The sequence below is a fragment of the Mesocricetus auratus genome, unplaced genomic scaffold (genome assembly GCF_017639785.1).
Source record: "Mesocricetus auratus isolate SY011 unplaced genomic scaffold, BCM_Maur_2.0 Super-Scaffold_6730, whole genome shotgun sequence".
Lineage (NCBI taxonomy): Eukaryota > Metazoa > Chordata > Mammalia > Rodentia > Cricetidae > Mesocricetus > Mesocricetus auratus.
In genome coordinates, this window is record NW_024429184.1 from 104,692,413 (window position 1) to 104,702,914 (window position 10,502).

At 37.8% G+C, this 10,502-nt stretch overlaps 1 long non-coding RNA gene across 1 annotated transcript; it reads right to left on the minus strand.

The window, feature by feature from the left end:
* Nucleotides 1-6,426: 6,426 nt before the first annotated feature.
* On the minus strand, nucleotides 6,427-9,861 carry LOC121138997. Its single transcript, XR_005875870.1, has 3 exons — nucleotides 9,384-9,861; nucleotides 9,068-9,240; nucleotides 6,427-6,680 (listed from the first exon to the last, which is right to left on the minus strand). It is a non-coding gene; the product is annotated as an uncharacterized LOC121138997 (long non-coding RNA).
* Nucleotides 9,862-10,502: the final 641 nt, after the last annotated feature.

The following is a 10,502-nucleotide window of genomic DNA, read 5'->3' on the forward strand; positions in this document are numbered from 1 at the left end:
CTTTGTGTGAGTGATACCTTGGTTTGATGTAGCTTATACTTCCATTTTATCTTTGCATTCACTTTAAAGCATAGGATTTGTTAAAAATGGGTTTACTTATTTTTAAATGCAGGGGTGTTTTGCCCACGTATATGTCTGTGCACATGGCTGAATAAGCATGCTGTCTTTGTGGCAGGCAGAGAGGGCATTGGATCTCCTGTGACTGTGTTATAAATGCTTATGAGGCAGGATGGGGATTCTGGGAAGATCAGCCAGTGCTCTTAAGGTCTTAAACCATCTCCCTAGCCCCTAAAGTACAGGCTTTTGTTTTTTTAAAATAACAGTAACACTTAAGACACTAGTTTTCTTTGTTTGATTTTTCACTTCTTGCAGTATTGACTAAGGACTTTGCTGTCTTTTATGTGGCAGTCCAGAAATCAGGTCTCCGTCTTTTTTTTTTTTTTTTTTTTTTTTTTGGTTTTTTACGAGACAGGGTTTCTCTGTTTTGGAGGCTGCCGGTCTAGCCTGGCCTCGAACTCTCAGAGATCCGCCTGCCTCTGCCTCCCGAGTGCTGGGATTAAAGGCGTGCGCCACCAACGCCCGGCCAGGTCTCCATCTTTTAATGTGGGTTTTGAATGATGGGCTAACACGTTTCATTGCTTTTCTGTTTTACTTTGTAACTGTTGCAGTGAAGTGGTTTGTGAACTCCAATTTGAAGGATTAGACCAGCAGATGATTTGTTGTAGTATGTGAGGTACATAGAGCTTTAATCATGTTTGTCATTTAAGGGCAGTGTCCTGGATGAAGAAATAATTTGGAGTTTTCAATGACTTGACTTTCAATCAGTTTTATGAGCTAGCAGACTCTGTCACATGGGGACAACTGACAAAAATATATCTTTAACCTTTGGGAATCTAGTATGTCTGCTTGTATTTAGATATATTCTGTTTGGCCTAAAAATATTTTAATTTTCATATTGTGTTCATTTGCATATTATAATTGGAGTTATGAGAAAGTAACCTGACAAAGCTTTGATTCATCAGTATCTGGATTCTTTAAAACATACAAAGCTTTGTATTAGACACTCATATCGCTTTTAAAAAAAGACAAATTCTATCTCTTACAGTCTTTCTATCCCCTCTTCCATATTTCCTGAGTCACAGGTGCAGGAGTTTTTATGTAAATGAATTCATCAGGGCTGGGCTCCCCACAACTGTTGTCTCTAGAATGTGTCCAGTTAGGTTTTCCTGTGATAAATCTCTATTTGCTGTAAAGAGAGGTTTCTTTGATAAGGGTTGAGAGTTAGACTTATCTGTGGGTGCAAGGACAAGATTTAGAATGTAGTAAGGAATTATGCTGGTCTAGCAGAATGGCAGCAATAAATTCTGTTCTAATGTCCATGACCTCAATGACCCTGGGAATCTGGCTGAATTTCCTGTACCATGCATGATCTCCCTGATGTCAAGTGGAGTTTAGGTCCAGTAAGGGAGCTATTGGTTGCCTCAGATGTGTGAGTGTCACTACTGCACATTTGTGCATATCTTGCCATGCTGGTCATCGTGATAGTGTATAGGTATGACAGAGCTTGGTAGGGCTTTTCAATTGTTTCCTTCCCTCGATAGTTCACAAAATATTTTCTGGAATTATGGAGGATTACAAGCCCTGAGAGGCAACCAAAACCTTTATCAATAATATATTGGCTGTGAAATAACCTCTCCTATATGGCTGCATATATAAGACTGGAAAATGGCAACATCAATGGACATGTTAACATAGAAGGGGAATAATTTCACAGGATCCCACCCTTAAAAAATGCCTATATGTAATGAATGACTGCTGGGAGAAGAATTGGACTCTCCCCTGAATAAGCCTCCATACCAGCTGTCCAACACAGAATGACCAGCCTTGAAACCATATACAAACCAAGAAACAGAAACTTCAGCAAGCTGTGTATGCAAGCTTGTGCATGTGAGTGTGTGCACGTGTGTATGAAGACACATACCTATATGAAATGAAAATAAAAAGAGAGTATTAACCTGAGTGTAGAAAACAGTATGGAATGTGTTTGAAGGAGAGTCGCTGGGAGGGGATAAAAGGAGGGGAGAAAATGATGTAATTCAATTTCCATTTTTATTGGTCAAAAGTAAAAATTCAAAATAAAAGGTAAATGTTTCAATTCAAGATATAGTTGGAGGTGACCCCATGTGGCAAAATTTGTTCTACACATCGTATCTTCTCTTATTTGTTGGCTTAGAAATTATCAATTCAAGATTTTAGAGTATTCCAATACTTCTATTTCAATATTTAAAATATGTGTTAAATGCATGTAAATATATTAATTCAAATGTCTAAAGTAATACAACAAATTAAATTATATTAATTATACTAATTTATATATATATATGGAGACAGAGAAAGAGAGAGAGAGAGAGAGAGAGAGAGAGAGAGAGAGAGAGAGAGAGAGAGAGAGAGAGCGCTTCACACCAGTCTTTGGTTGAGGGATGTGAGTGTCTGGGCTATAACTTCCACACAAGCTCACTAAGGAAGTTTTTAAACAGTTTCCCTTCCATAGTCATGAACTTTACCTCTGTTAATCCAAACAAAAACACTTTTAAACTTGTAATCATTTAAGAACACTTATATTTTATTGAGTATCATAACTAACATAGAAGTGATTTGGAAATATATAGAATGATGTGCATGGGTCATACTTAAAACATAATTTTCAACTATCTGAAGGATTTGGGTGTCTGGGAAGTGTGGTGTTTCCTGGACCTAAACTCTCACTGGTAGAACAAGGATGTATATAAATGTTTTTTCTTAGAAAACTGCATAAAAAGCAACTCATTGTGTTTGTCTGTGTTTGAGATTATGAAGGCAGAGGACAAACATCAACATTTTTAGGATGTTCAAGTGTAAGAACATTAAGAGCTCAAACAGTGAAAGTTCCTAGATCTGGTCCTAAAAACAATCAACATATAACATGGGTTGTATTAATTGTTTTCTGATTATGTTCTAAATAGTATATTATCTTACCTCTAAATTCCAAGCTATTCCTATTAATAGAAATACATTGTATTCTAGGTTTTTACCCTCCTTATACACCATGTACATGAATGCCCCCACACACAAGATGTTTTTAGCACTGTTAGTTTGATTTATAATATATTAACCCAGAATCTCATCTTTTTCCTGTAATATTTTATTTTCATTACCTCTCAGCGACAAATCCAAATGTTACACCCTCTGGGTACCTTCTTTTATTATGTTGATTAATAATACATATATACATATATATGCTATGTTTACATACATACATATATGTATAAGCCCTGTACAGGATTTTCCCTCTTTCTTATAATCTGTCATAGTTCCATATTACCATGCCTTTAGCTCATGTGTGTTTGGCACATAGTTACGCATAGTTAATGAAATATACATGTCCCCACCCTTCCCCAGCCATGGCAATTGCTCTCAGATAGGCATCTAGCTATTTGAGATCAATAAGAATAAGAATGAATATCATTCTAGTTAGTATTTTGGGGGAGGTGGGACTCTGCTTTCTTCCTGCTAAAATTAATCAGCATGTGAATCAAAGGAAACTGTTGAGAACAAACACTATGTCTATAGGTAACATCTAAATAAGGGTAGGCTATGATAGGAACCACATAATATCTCCTGTGATTGAAACTCAAATTAGGGTGTCTGAAACTGCTTTTTTTTAAGTCTATACCTTTAAAACCTTGATCTTAAATCATGTCTGGCCTGTCTATGACAGTTTTCTGGTAGATCTCATTTCTTTTGCCAGTGTGTAAACAGGCTGGTACAGTGTCTGTAAGCCTGGAAAGTCTGTCAGCACATTTTCCTTCTTTTTTTTATTTAGTAGACACATCATAAATATCTGCAGAAATAATAGAAAAATCACAAAGTCTGTATATTTTGGGATGGCAGCCAATTTTGATATTTTCTAAGAATTTCCTTAAAATCACATCATGTTCTGAAAGTGCAATTCTCTTTTGCAGCATATTTGCAACTTTTGCCAGCTCGGGCAATTTTATGCATAACCCCTCTTTAGCCACAGCTTTTCCTAAACTGTGCTCCTGGTTTACTGAAAAATTCACTCATTCATTCTTCTTCTTGTGACCTGTCCAAAACTGCAGGCAGCTCCCATGCTTTTCTAAAAGTTCTTATTCTCCCACTCACCTCTGCTTTTCCTTCCTCTCCTTTTGCTTATGGCACATTCCACCTCCTTCTCGACACCTTCGTTTCTCTGTAGTAGCCACTGCTAAGAGAGCCCACACTGTCCTCCATTTGGAGCACTATTTATGCGCCAACAGCTTCAAGACTGCCATCTCTCAAACGTGTACCTCAAGTTCTGTGACATACACATTTGGGATGTTAACTATGTATATATCAAGTTCACACAACCTAAGAAATTCCTCATCTTATACCCCACTCCTGCTTATCTAGCTTCTCCTCATTTGATGTCTCTCCTTGTCCCATAGATGGAAATTTTAGTCATCTTCAGTTCTTCTCCTGTTTTTTTTTAACCACATCCAGTGATGTCATCCAAGCTAACCACTTCTCGGCCCTGTTGCTTCTACCACTCAAGTTTCTGTTGTTCTCTCTCTGGACTGTCTCCATAGACTCCTGACTTCTCATTATCAACCAGATTATCACATCATGTTCTCCTCTTGACATGATAAGAGTAGCTGCAAAACCAAACATGAGCCAGATCATTCAGTTCAAAGCCAACCAGGACCCTGTCGACTAAATGCTCTGTGGAATTTTGGCCAACTAAACTCTTACTTACCTTTACTTTACCTCAGGTTGATTTTTGAAACAATATACCTCTTATGTGGTTGATGAAAATTATTTGATAGCAAGCGTCAGTCCTGTTGGTAGACTGTAAAGCTCTGTCTCTGGCTGCTTGCACCCCCACACTTTATACTATAGATGCCTCTTCAATTATTTTGGTATCTTGCATGTTTGCACAACACATCAAATAAATTTCTGACTATAGAAATAGTTTTAAAATGTTTCCATCTACCTAGGATTTTCTATTTACCCTTAGTTATGTTTGTGGCTCCTTCACTCCCCATCTTTAGGCCAGTGCCCACATGTCATCATCCAATAAGGGTTGTCTTGACATTTTAAGGAAACTTATGAATTGTATACTTTATGCTCTTTGCTTTTATGTCTTTCTCCAAGCCATTTCTTTACTCTCTTCCTCTGTACTGTTTTCCTTCTCTTCACTTTCCTTCTTTTCTAATTACTATCCTGAAAAAGGATTTTTTACCAAAAAGAGAAAATACACACTTAAAAGAGGGAATGAAAGAAATAAAAAATGTAACTAGTTCTTTTGATTTCTTCTAGCATTCACCTTTAAATTGTCATACACCAAACAAGGGTATTATTTTTATTGGAAAAATTTTAGGAAAGCATATTTGTTGTCTAATTGGTAAATTTTATGACATTTTTATTCATGTTTTCCATGTGATGTGATAATATTCAGTCCCAATTACTCTTTACTTTACTCCATTCCCACCTGTCTGCCTTATTTCTCTTCCTGAATTGTGTCCCTTATCTACTTCATGTTATATATGTGCATATGTGCATGTATGTACATATACTTAGCAATGATGTTGTCTAATTCCATGCATTTCCCTCTAAGTAAAATACTGCTCTTTGGGATTGAATCAAACTCCATTGTGTAACGTGGAGTCTTCCCGCTAGCCTGTTCAGAGTCACGCCAGTCCCAAATGAACAAACAGTAAGCTATATTAATTATGAAGCTGTTGGCCGTTTGCTTGGTTTCTTACTGGCTAGCTCTGACTTAAGTATTTATCCCATAACTGTTAATCTAAGTATTTCTCTTACTGGAGAAAAGGGTCTGAACCTCTTACTCCTCTTGTGGCCTACATCCTGTCTGCCTGTGTCTCTCTTTCCCAGAATATTCCTTGACTCTTAGTCCCACCTATCTTGCTTCCTTATTAGCCAACAGTACTTTATTCAAACCAATTGGACACATATTTACAAAATGACATCTCCCAACACCATTTCATACATACAACACTTTCTGTATCTATTCATGTATTGGTGGCCATTTATGCTAATTCTGCTATTTGTCTATTGTGAATAGTACTGCAATAAACAAGGATGAGTAACTGAAACACTACATATATATGAATATATCTTATAGGAAGTACACTGCAATTATTATAAAGGACATATATGAAACAAGTGTTATGAAGTGACATGTGCAGCAGTTTTCTCTTTGAGTGTGACCTCCTGCTTGTCCATACTGATATTGGCAGTATTCTGTCTGAATAGAGCACGGAATAATGGACAATGGGATCAAATCAAGCCTATCTTTGACCAACCACATCATTCTTAAACTCCAACTTACATCTTATGACTACACAATCCCATCATCAGTGTTCTCAGTATACATTGTTTCTTTATGTAATGCCAATATTAGTGACTCTATATCCAAATCCATAATAATGAATAGTTATGGATTATACAAAGACAGTTTTCAAGTTGTCCTGATGAAAACCTCCATCTCAAGTGTCCAGAAGGGTCTGAGTTGTGTTTGTTGATGGACTACCCAAGGCTGCACTTCTTGTCATATGTGCTGAAATTGATATGAGATGTGCTGACAGGTTAAAGTTGCCAAATGTCCACCAGGTCTTTATTTTCTATGAAAAAAAAATTGTGTGTCACCATATTTTTTCTAAATTTTCCATTTAGTTACCCAAATAATTTCTATCATCCCCCACCCTCCTGACCTTCCAATCCTGCCTTAGTAAAAACTCTAAAACAGGCTGCGTTGAACTATTATTTCCAGCCAAACCAACTTTAGGAACTTGGTATTTATCTCTGTAGTATTCAGTTTTAGTCCTAATTCTCCCATGCCACACAAACAATTCTTACTACACCAAGTCTAAATGTATCTAGCCCTTTTTTCTGTGACAAGAACTGTTTTAGATATCACCATTCAAACCTCATTCACCTCTTATAAACCCAGGAGGCACTTCTGGTCATCTCTCCTTTTTATGGGAAGGAAATTAAGTAATAAAATATCTCAACTACTTGACCAAGTATAGTAGTAATCAGAGTCCATATTTAAATCCAGGCAATTCTAGAGTCTATCATGTCCTCCTAAACTTGCTTACATGTTGTACTTACCAATGTTTACTAGGTGAATGAAGCACATTTACAAAGGACTATGATTCAATCTTTGTGAAACCTATTGTCTCTTGCCAGTTGTTTTTCCTTAGTCTTTGAATTGTACCCTAAATGAGCTAGAGAAACAGGTGATAAGCCATTTCAGTGTGTGCAAAGACCCACATTTACTGTGTATTGTGCAGTCTCATGTCCTTAGGGGACTTGTTTCATTGAAAATTTTCTGGTTTTCGTGATGGACAGATATATCTAGGTTAACAAAGAAATGGATGGGGGCTAGGATGATTGAGTAATCATCAGTATGAGTTTATTATGGTGATATGGTCAACATATGAAACCATAGTACTGGAAAATTCTGAAATACATCATCAGTCAAGAAACTGGTTTCTCCAGATAGCCTTTTCCCCCTCAGCCTCAGGTGCTTGGTAGGGATGAGCAAATAAGAGTTGGGATGAGTGGTTACCAAAAGAAGATAAAAAAGACAAAAGATGAGAAGTAATTTAGCAAGTTGTTTAGAAGAAGAAAGGAAAGAGGAAGAGTTTGTCATGGAAGATTGTGGTGGGGCGGGAGGAAGAATGCTTCAGGGCAAGGAATTCAGTAAAGCAGCAGAAAACTGAGAAATGTACAGCTAGAAGGCTGATAAGGAGTACAGTAAATGTAGTTTGGACAAGGAGAGAGGAAAACCACTGGGAATGGAAGGGGGTGATATGGGGAAAAATCTCAGAAATGTTCTTATCATCTTTGTAGAAGTCTCTACAAAGTTGGTATTTCAGGGAGTGGCTGAGCCTGTACCAGACCTGCTGTGACATGCATCTCCCAGATCACCCCTCACTTCATCCCTTAAATGAATGCCCATCGTGAAGTGTGCAACCCTCCGCTGATCTACTTGACAACCAAATGCACAGATTCAGGGTTTCAGCGTAGGCTCTTTGGGTAAAATACAATTGACAGAGACTGGAGATATAGACAAATTATTGTGTCCTTGGTGAGTATTTCTAAAGCAGGAATTAATAAAGTTGGAAATGTCAGCACACCAATATGGCTAAATGACTCTTAAAAGGCCTTTCTTATCTTTGATGCATTTAGATGAATGACAGATAAATAGGAATATAATGTTCTGTCCATTCTGGCAAGGTGAAGTATATGCTCACGAAGGATAGAATTTTAATGGGAAGGTCAATCCATCCTTTCACTTTAATGCATATGTGCCTTCATTTAAAATAAGTTCTTCATACACAGCATGTAGAATGGACTAGTAAATTTCAACTCTCTGTCATATAATCAATGAACTTAAATTATTATCATTTAAAATTAAAACCATTTTACTTGTAATAGTTTACTAGCAGTTACACTACAGTGTGCTCTCATTTTGTCTACCATAACTTGTCTGCCATTTTTTGTATGAATAATATGTTTAAATACGTTTTTTATTATTTATGTAGTCTCTAGCTCTTGTCTTAGGTTTATCTCCAGACTTTTCATATTGCTACAACATTTTGCTTTATACATTGTGGAATACAAGGTAATACCAAAAATAATATTTAATTTTTTAAGTAATTGGTTCCATACAATAATTTTATACATGCATACCTGTATATTCCATGCATATCTGTGTATGTCATGCCTCAATTTCTCCTTCATTGTTTTTTATAATTGCTAGTACATTGCAACTACTACCTGATTAACTACTCCAAACTCATGAAGTAATTTCATAACATCTATATAACTTCTCCCACAGTCACACAAACTACTTAGAATCCAAGAATCCTACAAAATTACTCTGGCCCCACCTCTCAGTATCTTATGCCCATCTACATTGCACTTATGCCTCCCAGTTCATAGGATAGATGAAACTACAGTTACTGTTCAGTTCTTATTGCTAGCTTCTTTCTTGACTTACAGTCTTTATGTCACAAGGCATTTCTTCCGTGTACCCTATGACCACAATGATTTCCAGTAATCACATAAAATGCTATCCAAGTTATGTTTTGAAGGTATGGTTTTCTGGTGACTCTGTAGTCTCCTGAAGACATTGGTTTCTCGTAGATTCTTCCAGTATCTCCCAGTGACAGCCTGGTAAAGAGAATGGACAGCAGATAAACCAATTCTGAGAGGATCTATAGTGAGTACTGGTGTCACCATCCTGCCTATCCTGTGTTTTCCAGGTCAGGCTGTTAGGAAGTCACAGTCATGAAAATCTGGAATTCCACCCTTACCTGCTAAATCTACTTCCTGGGATCAAAATGTGTCTTATTCTGTCTGGCAGACAGCAGGTACCTTCTTTCTGGGTATGACAGAATAGGGAATGATTCAACAGGGCTGTTAGGAGGAGTGGAAGGAAAGTTGTCATTAAAGGAAGTATGAGAAATCAGAGCAGGACACTTAGTGGAACTTTTGGCAACAGAGAAAAAGGTGGGTGAGCAGGCTGTTAAAGTGGAGTAGATGGCTGTATGCTTCATAGAAGGGAAATGAGTAGTCCAGAAAACAGAATTGGAATTGATCTGTGTGGCTTGTCGATAGGCGGAAGGCTGAGTAGGCACAAAATGTAGAGAACTTGAACAATAAGAGGAAGGAAGAACAGGAGGAGGATGGCGGGGTAGAGAACCCAAACGTCTAGGAAGCTTTCTTGGCATCTCTTCAGAAGACTGGTCTCTATAGTTGTCATTTCACCAATATCAGTGAGCAACTGAACTGGGGTCATATGTGCTCCTGTAGTTAATACCTCACAAGTCACCTAGCCTCATCTTGTGATGCAGTGCCCATTGTGATGATGCATAATACTTTCCCTCTGCATAGTTCCTTAGCTTAGGTACCCAAGAGATCAGGTGTAAGGCTGATCTTGTACAATAATACTAAGAAGAGAGGGATGCACATCAACCCCTGTCTGGGGATCTGGAGATGAAAATGAAGTTGCCTTTTACTGGCCAGGACTGGTCCCAAGCATAACTGAGTCCATGTGCCTGGGGTATGGGATTGCATCCTGGTTAAAAACCTTGGAGAACTATTAGAAGTCAGGGTTCTGTGATGATTAAGTGCAACTTTCAAAGGCCTTCCAGCTCATTTTGTTGTTGTTGTTGTTGTTTTTCGAGACAGGGTTTCTCTGTATTGTTTTGGAGGCTATTGGTCCAGCCCAGACTCGAACTCACAGAGATCCGCCTGCCTCTGCCTCCCGAGTGCTGGGATTAAAGGTGTGTGCCACCACTGCCCGGCTTTCCAGCTCATTTTTATCACCAAATAAATACCTGAGTAAAAATGGGATAACCTTATCCATTCTAACAGCAATGCACATTAGGGAGGGAAATGTCATAGGCAGGCCCTCCTTCCTTCCTCCCTCC